Below are 25,125 nucleotides of genomic sequence, written 5' to 3' on the forward strand. Positions count from 1 at the left end.
ATGGCGACCAACAGAGCAGCATTGGTGGTGAGATTCCCTACATGTCTGACTGTAGGAAACTCTGAGGAAAGTATTGAAAGGCAAAGGAGAACAATGGGAGAGGGTTTGGTAAGTTATAAGTATTCTATAACTTAGTACTTTGGGTGAAAGCCTCCCTCTACTCTCTCTCTCTCTCTCTCTCTCTCTCTCTCTCTCTCTCTCTCTCTCTCTCTCTCTGTGTGTGTGTGTGTGTGTGTGTGTGTGTGTGCTCATGCACACATGTGTATGTGAGAGAGACAAAGACAGAGGCAGAGTGTATGAGAGACAGACAAAGAGAGATAGATAAAGAGAAAGTCAGAGAGAAAGACAGAAACAGAGACAGAGACAGAGAGACAAAGACAAACAGATAGACAAACAGAAAGGCAGGGAGGTACACAGAGAAAGACAGACACAGAGAGACTGACTGACTAACAGAGATACAGAACAAAGAGAGACAAAGACAGAGAGCCCAAGGAAAATGATTTAGTCAACCAAAGTCTTTATTGACTTGCCTGTCCAGCCTTCTGTGTCTTCATATGTATTATGTAAATAAGCCTGGTTGGCCAGACCACAACCCCAGCATTATTCAGCATATGATGGCCGGATTATAAGTTCTGGGCAAAAATGGTCTACCTGGCAATATTCAACTCTCACAAATCTTCGAAGAAAAAACAAAAAACAGACAAAAACTTAGACTTCCAAATTCTAGGATCTAGAGAGTTGTAAATCAGAATCTGTGGTTTCACCTAATATAGCAAGACAACAAGGCTAGGCTACATGAGATCTATTTTGCAGTCAAGACAAAACTGCTGTAAGAGCACATATGGCTGGTCCCCTGTGTGGTAGAAGGCTGTTTATAACAGACCATCACTGATCTCATGGCCATGGCTTTCAGCCTCACTTAAGATCCTTGATCTCAGAACAACAAAGTATTAATGTGTTGTGTCTTGTACTGACCTAGAGTATGACAGGAAACAAACTGTCAGGACACATTAAATGCATAGAGGACAAAGGAAGGTAAAGAGGAAGGAATACTGGGCACAAGGGTGAGGTAGACCAGGGTGAAGGAAGAAAATCAGACAATTAGGGGGTCACAGGTCTATGGTGTTGTGCACACAATCGAAAGACTGATCCAGCTTCTTCTGGTCTTCAGTCCCATGTGATGCCTGCATCCCACAAGAAAGCCCAAGACTATGACCAACTTACCACTTATCAGTCCAACAAGGTGTCACTGAATGGCTGCTTCTTGCTCTTGCAGCAGAGACTACTAGGTAAACCCCTAATAACTTAATCCTGAAAGTTCTTATTATATGTAGCACAGTATACAGATCATATCCAAGTTTTATCATAATTCAGGTAGCCAAGTCTACAGCCTTTTCCTCTACAGAACAGGCTGGGCTTGTCTTCTGTGGATGGCGAACCTGCATAACAAATTGAGTCTCAGACTTGTTAACTTTTTCCCAGTGATACAAGCTGCTGTGATTTTATGATCCTGCCTTCTCTCTTAGCCTTCCCAGGAGAGTTGGGAGAGGACCCTTTCTGTTCCCAGTGGGAATTCCCTGATTGCTATAAACAAATACTTTACCTTGAAGAGACTCTTGGGAAACAGGGCAAGGAGAAACAACTAGCAAATGAAGGAATCATGACCTCCAGGTCAGGACTAATTGGGCAATATGAGCAGCTCAGAAGAGAGGAGGTGATGGTCACCTGATATACAAGTCAAGGCCTAAAATTCTCATTTACTGCCAAAACCCTTCCCTGACTTTCAATGAGACTACATCTATTCTTTCTTCAACTGTACATCTAATATTGAGCCATCACTACCCCAGCAGTAATTAGCAGTTGGTTGTGGCACTTCATCATAGACATTCATCAGTGTCTTCATCCTCTTAGTGGAATGATGGAACTCATTCAGGGACTTATAGACATTAAGTACATTGGGACATGGTTTCCAGCCACCTGGAACAGCAGATATCCAGAGACAGAGGCCTGGTGAGACTTCACTGTGTGTAGCCAAAGCACAGAGAGGGCAAGGTGGGGCACACTAAAAATACAATCCTCCAGTTAGTTCAGGAAAGCAGGACCTCTGCCATAGGGACTCGATATACACCCAGAAAGCCCATGCATGCAGAACGAACACTCAGGCCATTTGCCTCCTGCAACAGCAGAGATCCAGGAACACAGGCCTGGTGAGACAGCACTGACCTCAGGTCCATGGGAGAGACGGGTACCAATCACTGACCACAAGACAAAACATAATCACAGACAACAAGATGGCAAGAGGAATGCAAAAGAACCTAAGCAATGGAAACCAAGACAACCTGGAAACATCAGAACCCAGCTCTCCTATTACAGCAAGCAGTGGAGTGCCAAACACTCCAGAAAAAGAAGACTAAGACCTGAAATCATACCTCAAGACAATGATGGAGATCTTTGAGAAGAGCATGAATAACTCCCTTAAACAAGTACGGAAGGACAACCATAAATAAATAGAAGCTTTTAAAGGGGAAACATGGAAAACACTCAAAGAAATACATGAAAATCAGAACCCAAGAGATGAAGGAATTGAATATGGAAATAGAAACAGTACAGAAAACAGTAAAGGAGACAACCCTGGAGGTAGAAACCCAAAAAAAAAAAAAAAAAAAAAAAAAAAAAAAAAAAAAAAAAAACAAAAATCAGGAGTCACAGATGCAAGCATTTCCAACAGACTACAAGAGATGGAAGAGAGAATCTCAGGAGCCGAAGAAAACATTGAAAACATAGAAAAAACAGTCAGAGAAGATGAAAAAACCAAAAAGCTCCTAATCCAAAATGTCCAGGAGATCCAGGAAACAATGAGAAGACCAAACCTAAGGATAATAGGATTAGAAGAGGGCGAAGAATATCAACTAAGAGGCACAGTAAATATCTTCAACAAAATCGTAGAAGAAAACTTCCCTACCCTTAAGAATGAGATGACCATGAGTATAAAACAAGCCTACAGAATTCCAAATAGGTTGGACCAGAAAAGAAATTAATCCCGACACATAATAGTCAAAACAGCAAGTGTTCAAAACAAAGAAAGAATACTAAAAGGAGTAAGGGGGAAAGGTCATGTAACATATAAAGACAGACCAATCAGAATCATACTCAACTTCTCAACAGAGACTATGAAAGCTAGAAGATCCTAAACAGACATCATGCAGACCCTAAGAGAGAACAAGTGTCAGCCCAAGCTGCTATACCCAGCAAAACTTTCAATTACCATAGATGGAGAGACCAAGATATTCCAAGACAAAACTATATTTAAACAATATCTGACCACAAGCCCAGCACTACAACGAATTATAGGTGGAAAACCCAATACAAGGAGTGAAACTACATCCTAGTAAAAACAAGAAAACACCTAAGCAAGAAAACCAAAAGAAGAAAGACACACAGGCACAATTCTATCTCTAAAAACAAAAATAGCAGGAAACAGCAACCACTATTCCTTAATATCTGTTAACATAAATGGACTCAATTCCCCAATAAAAAGATATAGGCTATCAGACTCCATAAACAGAATCCAGCATTTTGCTGCATACAGGAAACTTATCTCAGAAACAAAGACAGACACTATCTCAGAGTAGAAGGTTGGGAAAAAACCTTCCAAGCAAATGGCCCCAAGAAGCAAGGTGGAGTGGCCATTCTAATATTATCACAAAACTCAAAATCATACCCATTTTGAAAATGAAAACAATATAAAGCAAATGAATTAAACTGGACAATATTTTCAGAGTCAATTTTAGGCTTCTCTAATCTGTCATGTCAGAAAAAATCAAGCCCAAAATTCCCATAGACCTCATGTACGAAGAGCAAGTTATCCTGCAGACTTAAATATATCACTTAACTGTTAAGTTTTTACTTTTACCTGGAGCTTTTACTTACTAATAACTTCTATAAAATATGACTGTATTCACTCAGCCTGGTGTACAAACTTTTATTTTTAATAACTTTTATAACAGGCAAATATCACTATTCTCTACTTGGAGTAAGTGATTAATCTTCCCTATCCTAGTTCTGAACCGTGGGCAAAATTCCCACATGATTCAGATAAACTTTGTATTCTCTTCTTCTAACTATAAAAACAAATTTAATCACATTTTCAGTAATGCCTCTCATTAAGAAGTTGGCAGCTTAATTGGACATAGTACTACCTGAAGATCCAGCTATTCCACTTCTGGGCATATACCCCAGAGACACTCCAATATACAACAAAGACGCATGCACCACAATGTTCATAGCAGCTCTATTTATAATAGCCAGAAGCTGGAAAGAACCCAGATGTCCTTAAGTAGATGAATGGATACAAAAATTGTGGTACATTTACACAATGGAGTACTACTCAGCTATCAGAAACAATGACTTAACCAAATTCTTAAGAAAATGGCTGCATCTAGAGAATATCATCCTGAGTGAGATAACCCAGTCACAAAAGAACAGACATAATATGCAGTCACTGATAGTCGGATGCTAACCCCAGAGGGCTCGGACTGCCCCAGAAACAACTCACAGACTGTGTGAAGTTCAAGAAAAAAAACAAAAACAAAAAAACATTATGCTCAATCCTTACACACCAAGAAAACATTGACTAATTCCGGGTTACATCCTGTTTTACATGTACTTTTTGCTCATTGTAACTAGTAAGACCTTAATGCAGAATATCAAACCTTAAAAAAAAAAAGCCATGCACTGACAAAAAATGTATTCGTATACATTTATGCAAAAATGTTTAAAATTTGTTCTTTTATCTTTGTTTTTTAAAATAAAGTTTAAAAAAGTAGTATACAAACACAAATGCACATAAAATAAACTTTATCCCAGGAATAATAATACTGAATAGCCCTCCACATTTTAGGGGATTCTGAATCTGAATAAATTTAAAAATGCAAAAAAAAAAAAAAAAGAAGTAGGCAGCTTGTAGGGATTTTAACCCAAAATTCCCATAGAACCCACATACAAAGAATATGGGTATCCTGAAAGAATTAATAGAGCATTAAATTTTATATCATCTTTAAAACAAATAAACCAGCTTTTTAATTAAAACATTCTCTAAACAACTTTTGCTGAAGAAGCAGGCAGTTTCTAATCTCTAACTCTTTGTATCTCAAGAGCTGTCTGTATTTTTCACAGCAGGAAACCTAGAGCCTGCAAGCAGACTGCCTCTGTGTTTCTTTAGTTAAGGTTCCCAGGGTTGAGGCATCATGTGACTCAATATGGTGTTAGCCCTTTCTTACTTAGAAAATAAAACTCTCTCAGGCCAAAAATCTTAAATTTCTAGTGGATTTTTGCCTAACACATTGGTTCGTCACCTGTCGCCCCTAAAAAAAATTCAAAGAAGGGATTGTATTAATTATCTAGGGAATAAAATAAGTCTGCAAAGGGTTAGGCCACAAAAGGTGCAAGTCATAAGAAATCAATTAAAGACCCTTAATGATTTTCAGAAGCTACTGGGAGATATTAACTGGCTGCAGCCCGAGATTGGCTTGGCCACTGAAGAGCGAAGCAATTTGTTTCAAACCTTACAAGGTGATGAAGATTTAAATAGCCCAAGAAAACTATCAGCATAGGCTGAGAAGTTAGCTTTAGCAGAAAGGAAATTGCAGGATTCACATATAGATTGTATTGATCCAAAGATGGCCTGAATCTTAGTCATCTTTCATTCTACTCATTCTCCTAAAGGAATTCTCATGCAGAAGGGAGATTATATCTCATAATGGATATTTTTAGCACATAAACAGAGTAAGAAACTAAACAGCTACATTAAGAAGGTCTCTGAAATGATAATAAAAAGGAAAAAGAGACTTCGACAATTAGAACGGATCCAGCTGAAATTCTGGTGCCATTTACTAATGCAGAAATTGCCTCCTTATGGGCACAAGATGAAGACTGGCAAAGAGCATGCAGTAATTTCTTGGAAAAGATTAACAACAGATACCCTAAAAGCAAGTGACTTCAGTTCATAAAAAGCACTAATTGAATTCTCCCTCATATAATAAAGGAAACTCCAATATCTAGAGTCCCTACATTTTACACTGATGCCAGTAAGTCAAGAAAGTCAGGATTTAAGTCAGAAGATGTAAGTAAGGTGGCTGAGAGTCCCAGTAAGTCAGCTCAAAATCTGAATTATATGTGATATCCATGGTGTTGTCAGATTTTCAAGAGTCTCTTAATATAGTAACTGATTCTCAATATGCAAAAAGGGTTGTTTTACACATATTCACTGCTAAATTTAGGATGGTTCTGAATTGACTTCATTATTTATTCAGCTACAACAAACAATCAGAAATAAGTGTTATAAGATTTCATTCAGGTCTTCCAGGCCCTGTGGTGCAAGATAATAATGAAATTGACCAGCTATTGATAGGAAGTGTACTAGAGGCTTCAGAATTCTATTAAAAGCACCATATTAACTGCAAAGGTTTAAAGAAAGAATTCTCTATCATTTGGCATCAAGTCAAGGAAATTGTGAGGCAATGTCCTACTTGCTCATTATATTACCAAACCCCACTGCCTACAGGAACTAAGCTAAGGGTCCTCAAAAAAATATTTGGCAGATAGATGTCTTCCATTTAACAGAGTTTGGTAAATTGAAACATACTATAGACACATATTCAGGATTTCAATGGGCAACTGCCTTAGCATCAGAAAAAGCTGGCTCTGTAATTACACATTTGTTAGAAGTTATGGTAATTATGGGAATATCCATAGAAATTAAAACAAACAACAGTCCAGTGTATATCTCTAATAACATGATGCAGTTTTTTAATATTATAATATAAAACATGCTACAGGCATATCACACAATCCTACAGGGCAAGAGATTATAGAGAGATCTAGTCTAACTATAAAGAAGATGCTTAATAGGCAAATGGGGGGCAATAAAACCTCCAAAGATGGATTACATAGTGCATTATTAACCTTAAATTTTTAATGCTAATGAATAAAACAGCACAGCTGCTCAAAGACATTGTATTGTGGGGGGAAAACTACTGAACTAAATAAGCCTGTTTCTCTTAAAGATATTCTGACATCAGAATGAAAAATGGAAAATGTGTTATGCTGGGAAGGGTTATGCCTATATTTCCACAGGAAAAGAAAAGCTGTAGGTTCCTGACAAGTCGATAAAGATCAGGCATGACAAAGTGAGACCTCCTGAACACATTGGCGACAGAGAAAAAAAGGGTGAATATCACAGTCAACAAATAGGTGATATGTATGTGGTGATGTTTTTCTCTCTGTATATGGAGACAGCTCTGGAAATGACTAAGACTAAAATGACTATATACAGCCAGTAACATTTATTGGGTACAAATTTCTCAAACTTGTTATTACATACCAGGATGACATGTATACAAAATTATATTACAGAATGTGATCAAACTAACCTCTGAAGAAAGACATTCATCTTCCTTTATTGAGCTTCATAAACCAATCCAATCTGTCACCCGGAACGGCGGCTCATAGAGGCTAAACAACTGGTGGGTGTGAGACCTGGGCTGCCGGGGAACAGAGAGATCTCTGCGGAGCACACACGGAAAGTGTACCCCCTGCCTTGCCCTGCTCTGCCTTGCCTGATCCAGCGAACAGTAACGGAAATTTAGACCCTCTGTTTCCACCCGGCGGCGACTTTAGGACGCAGAGCGGATCCCGGACCATCTGCTACCCGGAACGGCAGCTCGTAAAGGCTGAACAACTGGTGAGTGGGAGACCTAGGCTGCAGGGGAGCAGAGGGATCTCTGCGGAGCACACACGGAAAGTGCACCCCTGCCTTGCCCTGCTCTGCCGTGCCTGATCCAGCGACCCGGAACAGAACATTAGAACTTCTGTTTCCACCCGGAGGCGACTTCAGGACGCAGAGCGGAGCCTGGCCCATCTGCCACCCAGAACGGCAGCTCGTAGAGGCTGAGCAACTGGTGGGTGGGAGACCTGTCTGCCGGGGAGCAGAGAGATCTCTGTGGAGTGCACACAGAAAGTGCACCCCCTGCCTTGCCCTGCCCTGCCCTGCCTGAGCCAGCGACCAGGAACAAAACATTGGAACTTCTGTTCCCGCCCGACGATTCTGAGGCATAGAAAAGGGCTTGGCCCATCTGACACCTGGACCAGTGGAGATCCAGGGACACAGACCAGATACAAAGGAAAGGCAAGAACATATCACTGACAACAAAATGGCAAGAGGAAAGCGAAAGAGTATATCCCCAGGAAACCAAGACAATCTAGCAACACCAGAACCCAGCTCTCCCATAACACCAAACATCAGAATTCCAAACACTCCAGAAAAAGAAGGCACAGACCTGAAATCATACCTCAAGACGCTGATAGAGTTACTTAAACAAGAAAGGCAGGAAAAGCAAAAAGATTCAGAAGCTTTTAAAGAAGAAACAAGAAAAACACTCAAAGAACTCAAAGAACTAGAGGAAAACAGAACCAAAGAAATAAAGGAATAAAAGAAGGAAATTAAAATGGAAATTGACACAATAAAGAAAATGCTAAAAGAGATAACCCTAGAAGCAGAACACCAAAAAAAAGAAACGGAAGTCACAGAAGCAAGCATTTCCAATAGATTACAAGAGATCGAAGAGAGAATCTCAGGGGCAGAAGACAACATTGCAAACATAGACAAAACAGCCAGAGAAGATGCAAAAAACAAAAAGCTCCTAACCCAAAATGTCGAGGAAATCCAAGACACAATGAGAAACAGAAACTGAACAAGGACACTGCAAAACTAGCAGAGACTTTGAACCAACTAGAATTAATAGATATATACAGAACATATTATCCTAAAGTAAAAGAATACACCTTCTTCTCACCACCCCATGGCACCATCTCAAAAATTGACCACATAATTGGACACAGAACAAGCCTCCATCGATATAAGAAGATTGAAATACTCCCATGCATCCTCTCAGATCACCATGGTCTACGGCTGGTCTTTAACAACAACAAAGACAAAAAAAAGCCCAAATACACATGAAAACTAAACAACGCTCTGTTAAATGATAGCAGGGTCAAAGAAGAAATAAAGAAAGAAATTTAGGATTTTCTAGAATTCAACGAAAATGAAAATACAACATACCTAAACCTATGGGATGCAATGAAAGCAGTATTGAGAGGAAAACTCATAGCCCTAAGTGCTTCCAAAAAGAAACTGGAGAGAGCTTACATCAGCAACCTGACAGCACAGCTAAAAGCCTTAGAAGAAAAGGAAGCAGATATACCCAAAAAGAGTAGACGGCAAGAAATAATCAAACTTAGGGCAGAAATAGACCAAATAGAAACAAAAAGAACCATTGAAAAAATCAACAAAACAAAGAGTTGGTTCTTTGAGAAAATCAACAAGATTGATAAACCCCTAGCCAGACAAACTAGAGAGCAAAGAGAGAGTACCAAAATTAACAAAATCAGAAAGGAAAGTGGGGACATAACAACTGAAACTGAGGAAATTCAAGAAATCATCAGATCCTACTACAAAAACTTATACTCCACAAAATTGGAAAATCTGGAGGAAATGGCCGTATTCCTAGACAGATACAAGATCCCAAAGTTAAACCAAGAACAAGTAAACCATCTAAATAACCCTATAACACCTAAAGAAATAGAAGAAGTCATCAAAAGCCTCCCAACCAAAAAAAGCCCAGGTCCAGACGGGTTCAGTGCAGAATTTTATCAGACATTTATTGGGGATATAACACCAATACTCTCCAAACTATTCCAAAATATAGAATCAGATGGAATATTACCAACTCATTTTTTTGGGTACAATAACCCTCGTACCTAAACCACACAAAGACACTACAAGGAAAGAGAACTTCAGACCAATCTCACTTATGAACATTGATGCAAAAATACTCAACAAAATACTTGCAAACTGAATCCAAGAACACATCAAAACGATCATTCATCGTGACCAAGTAGGCTTCATCCCTGGGATGCAGGGATGGTTTACCATAAGGAAATCCATCAATGTAATCCACCATATAAACAAACTCAAAGATCAAAATCACATGGTCATCTCACTAGATGCTGAGAAAGCATTTGACAAAATCCAACACCCCATCATGTTAAAAGTCCTGGAAAGAACAGGAATCCAAGGCCCATATTTAAACATAATAAAAGCAATATACAGCAAACCAACAGCCAACATCAAACTTAATGGTGAGAAATTTGAAGCAATCCCACTAAAATCAGAGACTCAACAAGGCTGCCCACTCTCCCCCTACCTATTCAACATAGTACTGGAAGTCCTGGCTGGAGCAATTAGACAGCAAAAGGAGATCAAGGGAATACAAATCGGAAAGGAAGAGATAAAACCATCACTCTTTGCCGAAGACTTGATAGTGTACTTGAGTGACCCCAAAAACTCCACCAGAGAACTCCTACAGCTGATAAACAAGTTCAGCAAAGTGGCTGGATACAAAATCAACTCAAAGAAATCAGTAGCCTTCCTATACTCAAAGGACAAACATGTGGAGAAAGAAATTAGGGAAAAGGTACCCTTCACAATCGTCACAAAAACTATGAAATACCTTGGTGTGACTCTAACTAAGCAAGTGAAGGACCTGTATGACAAGAACTTCAAACCTCTAAAGAAACAAATTGAGGAGGATCTCAGAAAATGGAAAGATCTCCCATGCTCATGGATTGGAAAAATCAACATCTTAAAAATGGCCATCCTACCAAAAGCAATCTACAGATTCAATGCAATCCCCATCAAAATTACAGCCCAGTTATTCATGGAATTGGAAAGATCAATGTGCAATTTCATATGGAATAACAAAAGACCTAGAATAGCGAAATCCATCCTCAACAACAAAAAAACCATCTACGGGAATCACTATCCCTGACCTCAAGCTATATTACAAGGCAATTGTGCTGAAAACTGCATGGTACTGGTACAGAAATAGGCATGTGGATCAATGGAATAGTATGAATATCTAGAAATGAGCCCTCATGTATATGGTCACCTGATTTTTGACTAAGGAGCGGTAAACATTCAATGGAAAAAGGACAGCCTATTCAACAAATGGTGCTGGTCCAACTGGCACTCAACATGCAAAAGAATGAAAATAGACCCTTTCTTATCTCCTTGTACAAAGCTCAAGTGTAAGTGGATCAAAGATCTCCACATTAAACCAGATACACTGAAACTATTAGATGAGAAAGTAGGGAAAACCTTAGAACACATAGGCACAGGAGAAAATTTCCTGAACAAAACACCAATGGCTCAAGCTCTAAGGTCAAAGATTAACAAATGGGACTTAATGAGATTGCAAAGTTTCTATAAGGCTAAGGACATCGTCAAGAAAACAAAACAGCAACCAACAGAATGGGAAAAGATCTTTACCAACACCACATCAGATAGAGGCCTAATACCCAAGGTGTACAAGGAACTCAAAAAGCGAGACACCAGAGAATCAAATAACCCTATTAAAAAATGGGGTACAGAGCTAAACAAAACGTTTTTAGTTGAGGAATACCGAATGGCCGAGAAACATCTGAGGAAGTGCTCGACATCCTTAGCCATCAGGGAAATGCAAATCAAAACAACCCTGAGATTCCACCTCACACCAGTCAGATTGGCCAAGATCCAAAACTCAGATGACAGCAGATGCTGGCGAGGCTGCGGAGAAAGAGGAACACTTCTCCACTGTTGGTGGGGTTGCAAACTAATACAACCACTCTGGACATCTGTCTGGCGATACCTCAGAAAATTGGATATAGTACTACCTGAAGACCCAGCTATTCCACTTCTGTGCATATACCCCAGAGACACTTTATACACAACAAACATATATGCACCACAATGTTCATAGCAGCTCTATTTATAATAGCCAGAAGCTGGAAGGAACCCAGATGTCCTTCAGAAGATGAATGGATACAAAAATTGTGGTACATATACACAATGGAATACTACTCAGCCACCAGAAACAATGACTTAACCAAATTCTTAAGAAAATGGCTGCATCTAGAGAATATTATCCTGAGTGAGATAACCCAGTCACAAAAGAACAGACATAATATGCAGTCACTGATAGTTGGATGCTAACCCCAGAGGCTTGCACTTCCCCAGAAACAACTCACAGACTGTATGAAGTCCAAGAAATAAAGGAAACAAAACAAAACAAAAAAAAATTTACAAAACAAGAAAACTTTAACTATTTTCATGTTACATTTTGTTTTACATGTACTTTATGCTCATTGCAACTATTAAGTTTTCAAGGCATACTATCAAACCTTGAAAAAAATCAAGTACTGACTAAAAAATATATTCATATAGTTTTATGTAAAAACTATGTTAAAATTGGGGAAAAAGTACTGACAAAAATATATAATTTTAAGCAAAAAAAATGTTTAAAATCTGTTCATTTATCTTTGTTTTGTAAAATAAAGTTGTTTAAAAAATAAATAAATAAACCAATCCATGCACCCTGAACACTCCAATTGAATGTCCTTTACAGAACAATATGTTGCTTGTAAGTTTTGTGAGCCACAGGATGAAAAAAGAAAAAGGCAGCCGGGAAAAGATCCACACTCCAGGATACTGAGATTCTGGGACTTTCCATTCCAGTTCTGTGTTTGATTCTACCTCAACTACATCTAATCTGCTTCTTCTAAAGACTTACTTCCAGAACATTTCTAGAACAGCTAGCTCACCTGCCTATCCAGCCTTTCAGATTGTCATGGTCAGCTAAGCAATGAACTTTCTCAGCACATAGTGACTGGAAGGCAAATGATGCCAGCTAGCTCTCCTCTTTGACAAAGCCAATTTTTCTATTTTCCCTTGAACCCCCAGAAGGGAATTCTTCACACCAATTTAGTTAGAAGTAGACAAAAGAAGATCATCACCCCAATTACTTATGTTGTGGTGGATGATTCTGGTTATTGTATGAATTATAGATATGTTGTCATTGAAGGGATACTTTACAAATGTAGCTTTGGACAGGAAGGGAGCTAGAAAGTTTAAACTCAGGGATTTCTACCTTCCCTTTCTTCTTCTCTATCCTTCCTTCTTAGGTAAAAGGGAAGAGGGTGGAACAAAAAGGGAGATATAGTATATCATAGAAATTAGAGAAATAGGAATAGGTTGGCAAATTTACTCTTAAACAAAATATTACATAGCTATCTCTGAAAATGATAGAAATTTTTGTAATTAAAACAAGGTTGAAGTCATAGTCTCTTACACTGATACAGAATTTTTGATATAAATTTAAGTTTTCATTAGTATACATTTTTATTGATAAAAAATTGGATTTAATATTGCTACTCTCACATAGACATATACATATACAAGGCTTAAACCCAGTCCTATAACTGTGATTATAAAACCGTTTTTAGATGATTGAGCAATACAAGTTAGGGACCAGAGAGTAAACTCATGGTTCTGAGAAATTAAAAGGGTATTTTTGAGATAATTTAATTAAAAATGGCTGAGAGTAATGAAAGCTTAACAGATCTAAAACACATTGCATAGATAAGTAATCTTCACAGGTGTCAGAAGTCTATAGAATATGACAATTATGGACATTTTTATTGGATATTCTTTGTATTTACATTTCAAATGTTAACCCCTTCCCTCCTTCAGTCCCATCCACCTGCCCCCTTCCTTTGCTTCCATGAAGGTGTTTCCCCCACCAACCACCCTCTCCCACCTCAGAACCTTTGTATTCCCCTACACTGGGCAAACAAGCCTTCACTGAACCAAAGGCCTCTTCTCCCATTGATGCTAGACAATGCTATCCTCTGCTACATATGCACCTGGAGTCATAGGTCTCTCCATATAAACTCATTGGCTGGTGTTTTAGTCCTGAGAGCTGTGGTGGGTTTGGTTGGTTGATAATTTTGTTCTTCCCATGGGGTGGCAAACTCTTTCAACTTCTTCAGTCTTTTCTCTAGTTCCTTCATTGGGGTTCATGTGTTCAGTCTGATGCTTAGCTACAGGCATCCTCATCTGTATCAGTTTGGCTCTGGCAGAGCTCCTGAGGAGGCATCCATATCAAGTTTGTGCCAGTAAGCACTACTTGGCATGGCAATAGTGCATGGGTTTAGTGGCTGCATATGGGAAGGATCCCTAGATGAGTTAGTCTCTGAATGATCTTTTTTCCAATCCCTACTTCTCTATTTGTCCCATTATTTCCTTCCATGAGTGTTTTGTTCTCCCTTCTAAGAAGGACTGAAGCATCCACATTCTGGCCTTCCTTCCCTTTGAGCTTCATAAGTTCCATGAATTGTTTCCTGGGAACTCAGAGCTTTTAGGGCTAGTATCCACTTATCAGTGAGTACATACCATGGCTGTTCTTTTGTGACTGGGTTACTTCACTCAGGATGATATCTTCTAGTTTTATACATTTGCCTAGGAATTTTATGAAGTCATTATTTCTAATAGCTGATTAGTACACCTTTGTGTAAATGAACTGCAATTTCTGTACCCATTTTGATGTTGAAGGACATATGAGTTCTTTCCAGCTTCTGCTATTATAAATAAGGCTGCTATAAACATGGTAGAACATGTGTCCTTGATAGACGTTGGAGTGTCTTTTGGGTATATGCCCAGGAGTAGTATAGATGGGTCCTCATGTAGTACTATGTCCAATTTTCTGAGAAACCACCAGACTGATTTCCACACTGGTTGACCCAGCTTGCATCCCTCCAACAATATAGGAGTGTTCCTTTTTCTCCACATCCTCACCAGCATCTGTTGTAACCAGAATTTTTTATCTTAGCCATTCTGACTGGTGTGAGGTGGAATCGCAGGGTTCTTTTGATTTGCATTTCTTTAATGACTAGGGATGTTGAACATTTCTTTAGTTCTTCTCAACCATTCAAAATCCTTCAGTTGAGAATCCTTTGTTTAGCTCTGCATACCATTTTTAATAGGATTATTTGATTCTCTAAAGTGTAACTTCTTGACTTCTTTGTATATATTGGCTACTAACCCTCTATCAGATGTAGGGTTGTTAAAGATCTTTTTCCAATCTGTTGGTTGCTGTTTTGCCCTCTTGACAGTGTCCTTTGCCTTACAGAAGCTTTGAAGTTTCATGATGTCCCATTTGTTGATTCTTGATTTTAGAGCATAAACCATTGGTGTTCTGTTCAGGAAATTTTCTCCTGTGCCTATGTGTTCAAAGCACTTCTGCACTTTCTCTTCTATTGGTTGCAGTGTACCTGGTTTTATGTTCAGGTCTTCAACCGCTTGGACTTGAGCTTAGTACAAGAAGATAAGAATGGATTGATTTACATTCTTCTGCATGCTGATTGGCAGTTGAGCCAATACCATATGTTGAAGATGTTGTCCTTTATTCATTGAATGTTTTTAGCTCTTTTGTCAAAGATCAAGGGACAGTAAGTGTGTGGGTTCATTTCTGGTTCTTCAATTATATTCTTTGATCTACCTTCCTGTCTCTGTATGAATATCATGCAGTTTTTATTACAATTAATCTGTAATACAGCTTGAGGTTGGGGGTGATGATTCCCCCAGAAGTTTTTTTATTCCTGAAAATAATTTTGGCTATTCTGGGGTTTTATGCTGTTGTTGTTGTTGTTCCAGATGAATTTGCAAATTTCTCTTTCCAACTCTATGAAGAATTGAGTTGGAATTTAATGAGGATTGGATTGAATCTGTAGATTGTTTTCAGAAAGATAACCATTTTTACTATGTTGATCCTTCCAATCCATTACCATGAGAGATTTTTCCATCTTCTGAGATCTTTAATTTCTTTCTTCACAATCTTGAAGTTCTTGTCATACAGATCTTTCACTTGCTTGGTTAGGGTAATATCAAGATATTTTATATTTTTGTGACTATTGTAGAGGGTGTCGATTCTTTAATTTCTTTCTCAGCCTGTTTGTCTTTTGAATAGAGGAAGGCTACTAATTTGTTTGAGATAATTTTATATCCAGCCATGTTGCTGAAGTTATTTATCAGCTGTAAAAGTTCTCTGGTGAAATTTTTGGGGTCACTTAAGTATACTATCGTATCATCTGAAAATAGTGATATTTTCACTTTTTCCTTTCTGATTTGTATTTCTTTCACTTCCTTTTGTTGTCTAACTGCTCTGGCTACTACTTTCAATACTATATTGAATAGGTAGGAGGAGAGTGGGCAGATTTGTCTAGTCCCTGATTTTAGTGGGATTGCTTCAAGTTTCTCACCATTTAATTTGATGTTGGCTGCTGGTTTGCCCTCTATTGCTTTTGCTATGTTTAGGTATGGGCCTTGAATTCCTGATCTTTCTAAGACTTTTAACATGAAGGGGTGTTGAATTTTGCAAATGCTTTCTCAACATCTAATGATGTAATTATGTGCTTATTTCTTTGAGTTTGTTTATATGGTGGATTACATTGATGGATTTCTGTATATTGAACCATTTCTGCATCCTTGAGATGAAACCTACTTGATCATGGTGAATGATCTTTTTGAGGTTTTCTTGGATTCAGTTTACAAGAATTTATTGAGTATATTTGCATCAATGTTCATGAGGGAAACTGATCTAAAGTTCTCATTCTTTGTGGTGTCTTTGTGTGGTTAAAATATGAGTGTAATTGTGGCTTGGAAGAATGAGTTGGGTAGGGTTCCTTCTGTTTGTATTTTGTGAAATAGTTTGGAGAGTATTGGTATTAAGTCTTCTATGAAGGTCTGATAAAATTCAGCACTGAACCCATCTGTTCCTGGGCTTGGGGGAAAGTTGATTACGCTTCTATTTTTTTTAGAAATTATGGAACTGTTTAGATGGTTTACCTGATACTGATTTAAGTTTGTGGTACCTGGTATCTGTCTAGAAAATTTTCCATTTCCTCTAGATTTCCCAATTTTGTTAAGTATAGGCTTTTATGGTAAGATCTAATGGTTTCTTGAATTTCCCCAGTCTCTGTTGTTATGTCTCCCCCTTTATTTCTGATTTTCTTTATTTGAATACTCTCTCTGCACCCTCAAGTTATTCTGGCTAAGAGTTTATTAATCTCATTGATTTTCTCAAAGAACAAACTCCAGATTTGGTTGAATCATTATTTAGTTCTCTTTGTTTCTACTCGGTTAATTTCAGCTCTGAGTTTGATTATTTCCTGCCATCTACTCCTCTTGGGTGTATCTGCTTCATTTTGTTCTAGAGCTTTCAGGTGTGCTGTCAAACTGTTAGTGTTGCTCTCTCCGGTTGCTTTTTGGGGGCACTCAGAGCTATGAGTTTTTTTCTGAGCACTTCTTTCATTTTTTTAAGGAATATAAAACCATTTATTGACCACTGTCCACCATTATTTACAATAAAGTAAATATACAGTTGGATGACATTCTGAAACTACAAAGTTACTTTTCTGGCTCATTAAACCAGATCCCAAATACTGAAAAGCTTGATCTTACTAGTGAGGAATGAGTCAGGGTAAAGAAAAAACATGCAGGTCATTAATTGATATTGGCAAATTTTGTTCACTCAGTCAGCAGGTCTTAAATTGCCAACATCAGCTCCAACCATGATTCTATTTCCACATCAAACAGATTCCATGAATCATAACCTTTTAGTACAGATTTTAACTTTCTGCAAAGGAATGTTGGTTCATCAGAGGAACCTTTACAAGACTGGCTGATGGGGTCCTGCCTCTGTAGACCAACTGGCCTTAAGTCAGAGCTCTAGAGTGCTGGGATTAAAGGTGTGCACCACCACACTCAGCCCAAGTCTTGTTACTGAATCACACTACTACTTTGTCTAACTCCATTTTCTGAAGTGGAGAGTTGATATAGACAACATTCTGTAAATAAACTACTGTATTTACTTGATGATACATCAATTCTCATGTGGTTGCTTTTAAACTCTCTAATAAATTAGACTCTTCTTAATCTGAAAGATTATGGTTTAGGAAAATGTTCACAATGATGGAATCTCATCAACTTGTGTTTTTTTCAGTTGTTTTGAGTATTAAAAACAAGACAAAAAAGTTATATGTTCTATGTATACACTGCATAAGAACAAAAAAACCCATAATGGTCCTTCTGTGTCCCAGTTAAAAATAAGTTCTGACCTTAGTAATGACTGTAAAATCTCCCCAGCATTTAAGAGAAGCTATTCTTCAAAGCTGAGGAAATACAACATGGTATCAAATATTCTATTGTTAAAGAAAGCCACTACAGAAAGCTCTTACTTCCTCAAATGAATCAGTGCCTTTTGATGCAGAACAAAACCCAAAAAAATATCCCAACTACTGTCAATACCTTTAAAACCAGCATATCAAACTTAATTTTCATTAGAATGCTATTTTTCCACACTAGTAATTCAAAACCCAAGATCCAGATTATATATATATAAATGCAAACAATTACTGTGCTTCATCTTCAGGACAAGAATGCCAAGTCAGCCTCTCCTCATAGAAGGTAATGACAATCTGAGGACACTTCATATTCGCCTCCTTTGCCAGAACCAAGTCAGTCTCATCTGAGTCTTTCCATTTCATGAGAAACATTAACTCTCCACTGCTGGCTGTGGCACAGATTATTCATTCAGGATCAAGACCCCTGGCAAAGCCCCTTGGTTTGTCAGCAGCATCTCTGTTCTTCTTCGATTTGCTATCATCAGATTCACTGTCAGATAAAAAGATTTCCTTTTTGTACCATCTTTTTCTTTACCAGCTTTTTGAGAATTAAGAAATGCTTCAATTAATTCTGGACAATCTAAATTTTCTTCTGGTTCCCAAGTATTATCAGCGTCTGTGAACCCCTTCCACTTCAGGAAATACTCCACCTTCTGTGGGGGAGGGGAGGCACAGCCCACACCCTTGAGCACTTCTTTCATTGGATTACATAAATTTGGGTATGTTGCCACTTCATTTTATTAAATTCTAAAACATCTCTAATTTCTTTCTTCAGTTCTTCCTTGACCAAGTTATCATTGAGTAGAGCATTGTTAAGAATCCATATGTATATGGGCTTTTTGTTGTTTATGTTGTATTGAAGACAAGCCTTAGTCCATGGTGATCTGATAAAATACATGGGATTATTTCAATCTTCTTATATTTGTTGAGGTCTGACTTGTGACCAACTATATGGTCAATTTTGGAAAAGGTACTGTGAGGTTATTTGAAGAAGGTATATTCTTTTGTTTATGATGAGATGTTCTTTACATGTTTCTTAAATTTATTTGGTTCATAACTTCAGTTAGTTTCACTGTGTCTCTATTCAGTGTCTGCTTCCATGATCTGTCCATTGATGAGAGTGGGGTGTTAAAGTCTCCCACTAATATTGTTGTGGTGCAATAGAAGCTTTGAGCTTTAGTGGAGTTGTTTATGAATGTGGGTACCCATGTATTTGGAGCATAGATGTTCAGGATTGAAAGTTCACCTTGATAGAATTTTTTTGATGAGTAAAATGTGTTCTTCATTATCTGTTTTGATAACTTTTGGTTGAAATTCTATTTTATTCAATATTGAATGGCTACTCCAGCTTGTTTCTTGGAACCATTTGCTTGGAAATTTTTTTCCCAGCCTTTTATTCTGGGGTAGTATCTGTCTTTGTCTCTGAGATGAGTTTTCTTTTATGCAGCAAAATGCTGGATCCATATCCAATCTGATAGTCTATGATTTTTAATTGGGGAATTGAGTCCATTGGTGTTAAAAAGATATTAAGAAATAGGGATTGTTGTTTCCTGGGTTTTTTGTTTGTTTGTTTTGGTTTGGTTTTTGTTTTGTTTTTGTTTTGGGGTTTTTTTGTTTGTTTGTTTTTGCTGTTAGAGGTAGAATTGTGTTTGTGCACTTTTCTTCTTTGGGGTTTGTTGCAAAAAGATTATTTCCTTGCTTTTCCTAGCATGTAATTTCCCTCCTTGTGTTGGAGTTTTCTATTACCCTTTATAGGGCTGGATTTGTTGACAGATATTGTGTAAATTTACTTTTGTCCTGGAATATCTTGGTTTCTTCATCTATTGTAATTAAGAGTTTTGCGGGATATAGTAACCTGTGCTTGCTTTTGTGTTCTCTTAGAGTCTGTATGATGTCTGTCCAGGATTTTCTAGCTTTCATAGTCTCTCGAGAGAAGTCTGGTGTAACTTTTATAGTTCTGCCTTTATATATTATTTGTCCTTTTTCCCTTACTGTTTTTAGTATTCTTTTTTGTTTTGAACATTTGGTGTCTTGACTATTATTTGTCAGGGGGAATTTATTTTCTAGTCCAATTTATTTGGAGTTCTATAGGCTTCTTCTGTGTTCATAGTCATCACTTTCTATAGGTTAGGAAAGTTTTCTTCTATGATTTTGTGGAAGATATTTAGCAGGCTTTTTAGTTAGTAGCATTCTCTCTCTTCTACACCTATTATTCTCAGCTTTTGTCTTCTCATTGTGTCCTGGATTTCCTGGATGTTTTGGGTTAGGAGCTTGTTGATTTTTGCATTTTCTCTGACCATTGTGTCAATGATTTCTATGGTGTCTTCTGATGCTTAGATTCTCTGTTCCATCTCTTGTGTTCTGTTGGTGATGCTAGTGTCTATTACTCCATATCTCTTTTCTAGGTTTTATATCTCCAAGGTTGTCTCCTTTTGTGGTTTCTTTAATCTTTCTATTTCTGTTTTTAGAATGAAAATAGTTCATTCAATTTCTTCACCTATTTGGTTGTGTGCTCCTGTAGCTCTTTAAGTGATTTTGTGTTTTCTCTTTAAAGGTTTCTACTAGCTTACTTGTGTTCCCTGATTCTTCTGTATTTCTTTAAGAGAGTTATTCACATAATTCTTGAGACCCTTCATCATCACCATGAGGTATGAATTTTAAGTCCAAATCTTGTTTATCTGGAGTGTTAGGATATCCATTACTTGCTATGTTGGAAGAACTGGATTCTGATGTTGTCTTGGTTTCTGTTGCTTATGGTTCCTACTCTTGCCTCTTACCATCTTGTTATCTGTAATGCAAGTTATCTTGTTGTCTCTGACTGAAGCTTGTCTCCCCTCTGAGCCTGTGGGCCCATAGGCTCAGAAGGGAGATTTCCCCTGGGTGTTCAGCTCTCTGAGAGCAGGCTGTGAGTTTTAATGTGTTCTGGCTCAAGCTCTGGGCATAGTTGGAGGCAAGAACAGTCCATTCCCAGGCAACACAGTGATACCTTTACCCCAAGAGTTCCTGGTAGTCTCTCCTCAGGTAGCGCATTGGAGAGAAAGTGGATACTCACCCATGGGCTCAGGAGGGACAGCACTCCTGAAGTTTCTCTGGGTGCTCAACTCTCTTTAGGAAGGAAGTGAGTCCTGATGGTGGTAAGCTGGCTCTGGCTCTGGGCACAGATGGAGGCTGGTACCATCCATTCCTACAAAGCACTGTGATACCTGTGCCCCTAGAGTTCTCAGTGGTTGTTCCCAGCTAGTCCATGGAGAGAAAATGAGGACTCACCCATGGGCTCAGGAATGAGAGCCTCTCTGAGGACAGGCCCTGAGTCCTGATGAAGGTGGGCCAGCTCTGCTTCTGGGCCTGGACTTTTTTTTTATTAAAGATCACTTGATTACAGACTTTTCTGCTCCTCACAGCACCTTTTTCTTGAATCCTTAGAAGAAATTGAGCATCAATGGAGTTGTTCCAACTGTGGTGAGGCGGCCACTAGGAAGAATTGCCTCAATTAATCTACAGACAAAATACTATCCAGAAAAATGACAAATTATGCAGAATAGTCAACAGATAATCTCTGTCAAAACATGGTAATCAGCTTTAAAATTCTGCAATACTAAGGTTGTCAGATGATCCTGGATCAGAAGGCTGAAGAGTGATGCTCCAACATTTTGAGGAATGAAGGACTGTCCAGGTGATAAGCAGTCTCTATAAATTGGCTAGGGTTTTGGGAGCTATGTTTTGTGCTTCTCATATTTCCAGGTAATATTAATCATTCCTGGATTTCTGACAGAGTTGAAGACTGTTGAAACCCAAGATGTTTAGCACTGAGAAAAATGATATAAAATTAAGAGTATGGTTTTCAGATGACATACAATCTAAAAACCAGTACATAAGTTAGGTATAAAATTATATGTCTTTTTTAAGTTAGGGAAAGTGGCAGGGTGCTTTATTTAAAAAACAAAATTGATAGACTGTGTGTTAAGTGTATCTTATACTTTATAAATTGTAGAATGGTAATAGTGGTATTCAATTTATATCTGAGGGAAAAGAGCCTTTTAACTAGACAAAAGTGGGGGAAGTGGGTTGTCCTGATTGCATTTGTATTTGATGCTAATTACACATCTCCAAGAGAGACTGCCTAGGATGAGGAGTGAATCACTTACTCTGGTGACTTCACTGAAACTTTCTCCCCATTTTAACTTGTAAAATAAAGGCAAGAGCCAGTGATTGGGCTGTGAAAGGGTAAGTGGATCTTAAGAGTTGGGAGAGAAAGAGAAGAGAGAGGAAAAGGCAGAGGAAAGAAGAGGAGGTAGAAGGAAGCTGAAGCTTAGGCATTTATCCTGGAGAAACTACAAAGAATAGGGATCTCATAGTGGTAGATGTACCCAATATCGACATGCAATTTTTATTCATCTTAATTGAGTTGTGTTTTCTTTGCACAAGCTTATTTGGATTGGAGAGGCTACTGCAACATGGCATAACAAGAGACACCATGGAAATCCAAATACTCATTAAGTCTTACTTCAAAAACTTGTACTACACAAAATTGAAAAAATCTAAGCAAAATGTAATACTTTCTTGATAGATATCACTTACTAAAGCTAAATCACAATCAAGTAAATTATCAAAATAGACCCCTTAAGTAAATAGAAGCAGTCATTAAAAGTCTCCCTCCAGGGCTGGAGAGATGGCTCAGTGGATAAGAGCACTGACTACTCTTCCAGAGGTCCTGAGTTCAAGTCCTAGCAACCACATGGTGGCTCACAATCATCTATAATGAGATCTGATGCCCTCTTCTGAATACAGTTACAGTGTACTTATATATAATAAATAAACAAATCTTTTTTTAAAAGTCTTCCTCCCCCAAAAATGTCAAGCATCAGATAGGTTTAGTGTCGAATTCTACCACATCTTTGAGGAAGAATTAATACCAATACTCTTCTGTAGATTTATGTTAAGCCAATACATGATTGGACAGGGAGAGGCGGTGGGAAAAATGAGAGGAAACGGAAGAGGAAGAGACAAGGAGTAAAAGGAAAGAGGAGTCAGAGGTGGGAAGGAGAGGAAGAATGGGAACAAGAGGACAGCTAACAGCAAGTGATAAGGTATCTCCTAGGAGGGGAATAGAGAGTGTAGTGGTAAACCGGCCCTAAATAGATGTGCAGCTTGTTTTCCTAATTACTGAATTGTGTTTTTTTTTTTTTTTTTAAGATTTATTTATTCGTGTATTTTACATGAAAGTTCTGTCTTCATACCAGAAGAGGGCATCAGATTTCATGACAGATAGTTGTGAGCCACCATGTGGTTGCTGGGAATTGAACTCAGGACCTCTGGAAGAGCAGTCAGTGCTCTTAACCACTGAGCCATCTCTCCAGCTCCTGAATTGTGTTTTCATTGAATGGGTTTGTTTGGGTTGAAGAGGATATTGCAACAAATTGGCGATTTGGGTTGAAAAAGATATTGCAACACTCTTCAAAATATTCCACAAAATACAAGCAAAAATAATATGCTTAATTCATTTTATGAAGCTACAGTCACCCTGATACTTAAACCACACAAAGACTCAGCCAAGAACAATAATCTCAGGCCTTTATGAACATTGATGCAAAAATATTCAATAAAATACCTGCAAAATGAATTCTCAAAGACATTAAAAGATTCATCCAATATGATCAAGTAAGTTACATCCCAGAGATGCAAGGATGGGTCAACTTAGGAGAATCTGTCAGTGTAATCCACAATATAAACAAACAGACAAAAACACATGACCATTTTATTAGATGCTGAAAATGCCTATGACAAAACTCAAAAGTCCTTCATGATAAAAGTCTTGGAAAGATCAGGGATACTAGGTACATACCTAAACACAATAAAGGCAATATACTGCAGGCCAATAGCCAACATCAAATTACATCAAGAGAAACTTAAAGCAATTCCACTAAAATCAGGGACAAGAAAAGGTTTTTCTCTATCTCCATATCTTTTCAATATAGCCCTTGAAGGTTTAAGTAGAGTATAAGACAACTAAAGAAAATCAAGGGGATACAAATTGAAGAGAAAGAAGTCAAAGTATCACTATTTGTGGATTATATAATACATAAGTGACCCCAAAAATTTCTACCAGGAAACTCCTACAGCTGATAAGCACCTTCAGCAAAGTGACAGGATACAAAATAAACTTTTGAAAAATAGTATAATTTCCTAAATACAAATGATAAATGGTCTGAGAAAGAAATTAGGGAAACAATGCCCTTCACAATAGCCACAAATAACCTAAAATATCTTAGTATAATTTTTACGAAACAAGTGAAAAACCTGTATGACAAGAATTTCAAATTTTTAAAGAAAAAAATGAAGATATCAGAAGATAGAAAAATCTTCCATGGAGCAGAGAAAGATGGCTCAGATCAAGGTGGATCATATTCAGTTTTATCTTGTTTAGGTTTGTATCGAGGACAGTATTGCAAGTGGAAAGACAACATGCCTGGAGTTCTCCAATACAACAGACGTTGAGGTATTAATGGAGCCTGTGCTCAAGTGGAGAAATGTCCACAGCCATAACCCTCTGAGTCTCATGTACCATGGTGCTAGATGATGGGACCTCACTCTGCAGACATACGTGCAGCTCACCATGCAGCCCACCATTTTTGTAGAAAACCTGTATAGAAGTGAGAAGATGCCCGAGGTTGAAACAATGCAGTTTCTGTCTGAATGATTTGACTGGATCATCAGGAACACTGATGTTTCTGTTGATCTGATAGTTTGTCTTCAAACCACTCCTGGAACCTGCTACTTTCAGGAGATTTCAGATGAAGATTGAAGATGAGGTGCTGGGATGAGGAGAAAGTCATTCCAGTGGCGTACCTCAGTACTATTCACCAACTCTACATGAGTGGCTGGCTGGTCAGTGGCAGACATTTCCCAGCTGTAGCTCCTATTCTGGAGATTGAGGCTGACCACAACTCAGAGAAAATTGAACAAAAGCTGGCCCAGATATTAATGCCAGAGAATTGGAAGCATGGACCCTAG

The 25,125-nt window shown here is 38.1% G+C and overlaps 1 pseudogene across 1 annotated transcript; it reads left to right on the forward strand.

The window, feature by feature from the left end:
- Nucleotides 1-25,125, forward strand: LOC308424293 (thymidine kinase 2, mitochondrial-like; annotated as a pseudogene). Its single transcript has 2 exons — nt 1-108; nt 24,539-25,125. The product of its transcript is annotated as a thymidine kinase 2, mitochondrial-like (transcript).

This window comes from Micromys minutus, assembly GCF_963924665.1.
Source record: "Micromys minutus genome assembly, chromosome: 9".
Taxonomy (NCBI): Eukaryota; Metazoa; Chordata; class Mammalia; order Rodentia; family Muridae; genus Micromys; species Micromys minutus.